Source organism: Neolamprologus brichardi, chromosome 17 (genome assembly GCF_056152115.1).
Source record: "Neolamprologus brichardi isolate AB-2024 chromosome 17, ASM5615211v1, whole genome shotgun sequence".
Classification (NCBI taxonomy): Eukaryota; Metazoa; Chordata; class Actinopteri; order Cichliformes; family Cichlidae; genus Neolamprologus; species Neolamprologus brichardi.
In genome coordinates, this window is record NC_142120.1 from 20263273 (window position 1) to 20270979 (window position 7707).

At 41.2% G+C, this 7707-nt stretch overlaps 1 non-coding gene across 1 annotated transcript; it reads right to left on the reverse strand.

Annotated features, from left to right (window-relative positions):
• Positions 1–2573: 2573 nt before the first annotated feature.
• On the reverse strand, positions 2574–2646 carry trnav-uac (transfer RNA valine (anticodon UAC)). Its single transcript has one exon. It is a non-coding gene; the product is annotated as a tRNA-Val (tRNA).
• Between the last annotated feature and the right edge of the window lie 5061 nt (positions 2647–7707).

Sequence of the window (7707 nt, forward strand, 5' to 3'; positions counted from 1 at the left end):
ATGTTGTGAGGACATGAGTGTTTACAGAGGTGTACTGTAGGATCCTCTAGGGACTAAAACAACAAGTCTCACTGTGTAAATATGAACATTAAAATGAAATCTGGATTTTATTTGATGTTATGTATTCAAAGTCGTCTGTGTGAAATTCAGGAATTAATATAAAATAAAATATTGCTTTTAGTAAATGGGGACTGTATTTTATCCTCGGACTCTGCTAGGGCAGCTTTGCATGATTTGCATTCATCTTCTGTCTTAAAAAGGCTGTTTTAGCCCCTCCCCCTCAGCCTGAGATTAGGAATAGCTGCTCTCGGTGATGTCATAAAAGTAAATGAAGAGAAAAACTCCTTGAAGTTGAGTGCTTAGCACAGTTAGAACATTTTTAATCAGATCAGAAACATGTACATCCTGAACTGAAGAAAAAATTCACAGCTGTATTACACGGACTGAGCTCCATGTGAGCTGCTTGTGTGAATCTACAGGACAGTTCAAAATGCATGAAAAATGTAGAACAAATGTGGAGGGATGCATCAAGTGTATAATCTTTGCTAAACCAAACCTATGGGTAAAGGAGAATGAAATTTCCATAGTGCATCAGTCGGAGCCCATATTACCAATAACTACCTCAATGCTGTTGGTCAGCAGGTGCTGGTGGAAACTGTGATAAAGGAAAGAGAAGAAGAGGAGAGGGATAGGCATATTAGGAGGCAGTGGGAGAGAAGGCAGAAGAAGAAAGACTTCTCAGTTTGTAAGAGATGTTCTGATTGAATCTCTGTTCTAAGTGAAACGAGCAGGGTTACTTTCCACTTCTTCTTCTTTTTTGGGGGGATAATTTTATTTTAGATTTTCAGAATATAAAACAAAAATAAAAACAGACCAGTTAATTCAAATAAACATGCACATGACAAAACACCACAGGACAGAACGCCAAAAGGTGGGATAGATGAGAGTTTACAAATCCGGGTCCAGTTTAGCCCAGTCTGGTTTTTGCAAAGTGTTCCCGAAAGGGATTCTGGACATTCAGGCTTACTTTCCACTTTTAACAGACAAACAAATTGTGAGGTCGGACATGTTGGCAGAGAAGCAAATGCAGCTCACACAAAGACCCAAATTTGAGTCGTGCACGTCACAGATTTCCACACATAATTATCTTTTCTTTTAAGGATTCAGGATGCGTTGCTCGCTTACGTTTAGGTTGCCACTTCTTTTAAGGCTCTGTTTTCTTGGTTTCCATGGTGATGTGTTCCCACTTTGTCTGGACAACTGCAGACAGGGACAGTCTGCAGTTGTCAGTTTCCTGCTGAAATACATTAGAAACATTACAAATTCATACTGATTTTCTCTATAACAGGCTCATCACCAGCTGCGTCCATGAACACAAACAAATACATGGCTTTTGCACAAAATGACAACAAAAGAAGGAAAAACAAACAAAGTAACACACAAAAAGACCACAGAGTCTCCTCTGCGTTACTGTGAGTCAGTGTAACACACTCTGAAATTATGGAAACATGAGGCTGGGTGCGTGTTCATGTCTGCCTTCGGAAGAACCAGCCTCAGCTTCAGCTTGTCCTCGCTTCGGGTGCAGCTGGAGCTTCTCCAGGCCTGGTTTTCAGGTTCAGGTTGGAGTCCGAGAGAAGGAAAAGGACATGCTTGGCATCAGTGAGGGGTCCTCACAGAGGCGGGAGCAGAGTGGTGTGTGTGTGATGAGTCACAGATCAGTTGAGTGGGATGTTTACAAACCCCCAGGCGCTCTCTCTTTCTGTTGACACATAATGCAGCCTCTGACATATGCACGCTGTGATTCCAGCGTGTGTGTGCGTGTTTGTATACGAGTGTGTTAAAGCATTGACAGCGTTTGACAGTAATCTATGAAATGAGGCTGCAGCTGCATCTCAAGTACTCACAGTCTTCTTCCGAAATCTCTGAGGAAATAATGATGATGCACTTTTTTTTTTATTTCTTTAACTCGACGGAGAAGCAATGAAGAGGATCATTAATCCATTCACACTTTCAGACTCATCAGCTTATCATCAGCCTTGGCTTGATGAAGATGAAAAATCCTCGCAGGCTCACCTGAGTTCATCACTGTGTTCATGCCCTGCATGTTAATGAAGCTCCCAAGCTCAAGGTCCGACAGATGAAGCTCAGGCTGAAGCACCAAGAGCTGCAGTTTTGGTTTTGGTTTCCCCATAAACTGTAAATAAAAGATGACATCAGCCACATGGACTCCACACTCTAATTAACTTGTCAAAATAGTCCTTATACTAAATAAAGCCCCTCAGTCTATCCTCTCCTGTGTCTTTAAGAGCCTCCCTCCCTAAAAGTCCACTTTAGTCTGATTGATGAACTTCTGGAAGCTACTAGAAGGGCCACACCAAGGCCTTGAGACTGTATATAAAAGATGGGGATTTGGTGCATGAGTTCCAGTTTAGTGATGGTTTGATTTAAAACCCCCACTTCCTGTCACCTGTGGTTGATCCACCCATAGTCTCTGAGTGTCGTTCACCTTCTCTGATAGCTGTGAGACTTTGATTCTTCTTGATTTTTCATTCTTGGCATCAAAGCTGGATTTGTGGTTCCACTGGGGATTGAACCCAGGACCATCTGCGTGTAAAGCAGATGTGATGACCGCTACACCACAGAACCACCCAGCCACACCAGGCTTAGCTCACATTCACTGCCCCAAATCAATAACGGTTACTTATTCAAATATAAACCCCCTTTAAGTTGACGCAGTAACTCATGAATTACTTCATTAGCAAAGATTACAAAACATCCAAACTCCCTCAACTGCCTGAAAAGAAGATTTAAAGATGGAAATCTCCATCTCGATCCAACTGCAAGCAAGCCCCTGCTGAATCAAAACCCACACTGTCCCACCAAGTACCCTGCTTTAATGTGTGCTTGACTCTAAGTCACACCACAGTTTACTAAATGAACCTCATGCTGCACTGACTAAGACTTAAAACTGGTGACTGAGACAAAAAAACTCATCATAGAAGTCTCCATTTCAAACAAAGTCTGAAGTTCTTATATAGCCCATTTCCATTAGTACCTACTCGGATAAGCTTGATGTGACTCAACGTTTCTCTTGTTGCCAGATTTCAGCATTTTTTAGTTTTGATTTTCAAGGAGTCGCTTTCATGACTCATTGAGTGATCCCACTTATTAGCCAATCGGTGGCATTCAGTCTGTTGATGTCACATTTTCAGATCACCTCAGATTACTTGGAACCCCGGGTGAGCAGGCACTTAAAAAGGTACCTGTTACCAGGTACTACAACCTAATGAAAAACCTTTAAACCGTATTGAGCTGTTACAAGACAATTCAAGTAGATGCTAATCAAAAAGGGCTAATAAATGTCTTCTTTGCAGCCAGAGAAGTCACCCCCTACTGGTCACTGTAGGTGGTCACAATGCAGCTCGGTTCTGAGAGCCAGTGAGTTGCAAAAATTTAGAACTTTTTGGCTCTTGAGGTTTTTTAAAACCCGTCTTAGGTTTTTTTGGTGGTTAAGGTTCAGGTTAACACATTTATCTGTGATGGTTCAGCCTTCGAATACAAAGCAATGAATTTCCCAGGCAGCAGTCCCTTTAATGGAGAGCAACATTTAGCCAAAACATGAAAACCGCTCAACCAGATGACCTCAAATTTGGCACAGAGCTCCCTGAAGCCCCCGGCAACACATGAGCTGAGTCTGAAGAATGAGCATGCAATGATTTCAGTAATTATGAATTACATGTTTAGACTGGAAGATCATCAAACTTATATATGAACTAAGTGTGAAGGACAAGGCCAGGCTCCATCTGCTGCTGCTGGGGATCATGTGAGATGGTCCAAAGCTACGGGGCATAGACTTAAATGGACCTGGTGGTGAGATCAGCTGTTTTTGAGGTCAGGAGTTCACTGGATGTATTTTATGATGTCCTGGGAGTCCTTACAGGCTGAAAATGGAGAATCTGAACATGTTTGAAGACACACTGACTGAGTGCAGATGAATCTGTGAGGGGATAAACAATGTTCACCATAAATACTGCTGATAGTTTGTGAGTGCAGGTTTGGTGTGAGGGCTGTAAAGCTGCAGGATTCTCTCTGATGGGATCACACGAGTCCCGCACGCTCTCTTCATATCGAGGTCAGTCTCTGCATTTTGTCTTGTAGCCTGCAGAGACTCATTCTTCCGCTTCACTGCTGCTTTTCCTCCTGTCCCTCCTCCTCCTCCCTCTCTGTGCCGATCCACGGGGATGAAAGATGGCCGCTCGTCACACTGAAGGCTGTCAGTTAATCGCCGCACTTGTCAGACAGGCTGGCGTTGTGTTGACATACAGGGGATTTTTCTTTTTTGTTTACTCCTTCCTGTCAGAGTCCACTGCAGATGTAGTCCCACCTGTCTCTGTGTTTAAACTGTTATTTCTGACATGAGGAGAAAAACATCTTCAGATAAAGTACTCTCAGCTTCAACCACAGCTGCAGATATTGTTCCACTGACCTGCTTGTTGAGCATAAATAATCCACACAGCAACATGTTAATGACTGAATGCTTAAAAACATATATATTTTTTTAAATCATGAAAAAAACTCAGAAAATGTCATGTTTATGTAGTCATTTTGTTCATCTTCAGTGGGACAGGACAATTGCACCCCTCAGTTACACACTGTAGTCTCTGTTTATGAAATGATCATGGCCTGTAATGCTCTGATTGGTGTTTGTGGACTCATATTAATTTCCTCCAAGTTTTTCTTCTGTTCAGTCTCATATCTACTAATTTGTGTACATGCACACAAAAATATTATTCTCTGTGTTTAGAGGGTATAAAGCTCAGAGCAAATAATCACTCAGACAGATAATTACATGCAATTTATATTAATTTTAATAGCTTTGAGTTAAATGAATTATTAAGTATAATAAAAAAAACAACTTTATTAGGTTTCTAGAAACATTACGGTTTGGATTAAAACACCCCCCCCTTTTTCTTTTAATGCTCCCGTCTCTCGGTCGCCATGGTGACATGACTCTCTCACTTCATTAACATGACGTCACCTGCACCACGTTCTCCTTTTCTTTAAACTTTTAGTGGAATAGCCCTTTAATCCTCAGCTGGGAGGCGATGGGGTGAATTCCTCAGAGGCGAGTCGGGACAGGAACCAGATTTCAAATATCTTCGAGCAGCCATTATCTGTGTGTGGCTTCCTGTTAATACATCTGCAGGTTCACTGCTGCCCACATCTGTGTGCTTTATCACTTCATATTAGAGCTGAAGCTGGAAATCAAACACAGGAGTCATATTTATTTTATGCCCTATGTAATAAAATTACTGCAGGAAGTTGGAAATGCTTTAAAAAGATCCCACTGCTACTGAGGCAGAAACCATCACAAACATGTCCTGATATCAGGAGGAGGAGTCACTCTCAGCAGTGCTCAGTGTACATTTATTTTAAGTTGTTTGGGAGTCAAAGGTCAGAAATCTACACAAATCCAGAGAGGCAAATACAAAAAAAACCCCAAAAAAACAGCTGGGCATTTCATTTCAAGTCTGCTTTTTCAGTAAGCTGATAACAAGAAGCTGTTCCCGGATAATCATTTTAAATGTTTTAGTAAAAGTATAATAAAATATCTTTTATATGAAGTTTAAAAAAATTCATTCTTCATTCATTCATTTTTATTTTATTTTATTTCCTTTTATTTTATTTTTTGACTTTGTGCTGTTCTGCATTTTGGTCTGTTGTTTGCAGATGTGCTATAAACTTAAAAATACACTGACTAGATCAGTCCGTTTTTTCACATTTGGCTGTCAGCCCTTGTGCTTATTTTTGATCATGGCCCACAAAACACCAGAACTGTATGTTAATACATCAATTTTACATTTCTGTAGTTAGAATTAATTTCTCAATATTCTCAGATCTCTGTAATGCTGCCCTGTAAACATCTCCTGGTCAATGTTCCCTCTAAGCTGTGCACGTGCGCAATTGCGCACTGCTGGCACGGTCTCTGCACAGAAAATCTGCGTTGCGCACAAAAAAAAAATCTAACCTGAATTGAAATTAAAATTAAAACTTTAACAATTCTGTTTTGCAGTGTTAGTCAGTAAGTGACTGGCTGCTCCCGTATGGGATTACAACGATGCCACCTTATCCGATAGTCCAGCCAATTCACATTCGTATATATGCAGCTAATCAACGTGGTTGACAGGCTATGACAGCGTCCTTATGTGCCCACACCGGTGTTTTAGCTAGCAAAGCGGCGTGGCTGATGTGGAGTGAAGCCACGTTAATGACAACGTGTACAACCATTGGAGATGTGAGCAGGACAGACGGAACAATTGACGGAAAAGTGTGGACTTTATACCAGTTTTTAAATTGTGTTGATAGGCCACGTAAAACCAGAGTTATGATAAAAATATATGCAATGTTTGGTTTTCTTCCTGAATACTATCATTGTTTATATTTACTGCGGGAAGAAACGGTAAAAACGGCGTTTTATAAGGAAAACGTTCGAAAGCACACTCCACCTGTGAGCAAAAACAATGCCAAAACCCCCCACCCTTTCCTGTTCGTCGAAAAAAGTACCATGTCGGCCAATCAAAAAATGATATGGCAACATGGCATTTAGCTGTTTAGGAAGGGGGGAAGTTTTAGGAGTGAAGGCGGTGTTTTGAGATGTGAGACATTTGTGGCGTTTAGTGCAAATCTTGTGTAGCTAGTGTGTAGTGTAGCCACTAGTTTTGTTGTGTGTGTCAGAACAATGAGGCGACTGCTGAATGTTACAGGTGTTACAGGAGTGATACACAGTGTTGGGGAGTAACGGAATACATGTACCGCCGTTATGTATTTAAAATACAAAATATGAGTAACTGTATTCCATTACAGTTACCTTTTTAAAAAGGTGGTATTTAGAATACAGTTACTTTGTTGAAATAAATGGATTACACGGCGGTACTTTCCTGTTTCATATTGTGGCGGGTCAGGACTGTTTTGTTTGACAGCTATGTTCTGTTGCTCCAGGCAGCAGCGCTACGGTTGCCATGGTTACAGGGTGACGCTCTCTCTCTGCGCCTTTTTGTTGTTGTTGTTGTGCTAAGCTAATAGGCAGAATGCTACAGGCATAGCTCTAAAGAATGTAGCATCATAGGCAGTGTAGTCCGTGCTGCAGGGAGAATGGACTGCCATACCCGTTATGTGTCTGTGAGCAAGAGGAGGGAGAAAAAGGAGAGTGGAAAAAGTATGAGTTGTTATCGAGAGCGGGAGCTGGAAGCATGTAAATATAATAATAACCACTGCAGCCAAGAAGAGTGCCTGACGAGCCCAGTTGTAAGTATGCTATTAAGACTCGACTGTACACTGTGTTCGTGTTTTCCTCCAAAAACAATAAGTTCAGTTGGAGCAGCCTTTCAACGCCTCTCTCTGTCTCTCGCTAGCAAACTTGACCCAGACAACAAAGTAAAGCTAGTTTTCTACACGAACCCGCCGGATTAGCCAGAGGTCCCTTTACTACGGTTCGGAGCCGTGGACCTTCAGTAATAGTAATAAATCACACAGCAATAGTACATTCATGTAGTTGTAAAAAGCATTATAATGTATTAAGTACTCCAAAGTATTCAGAATACGTTACTCTCATTGAGTAACGTAACAGAATACGTTACAAAATACATTTTGGGGCATGTATTCTGTAATCTGTAGTGGAATACATTTTAAAAGTAACCTTCCCACTCT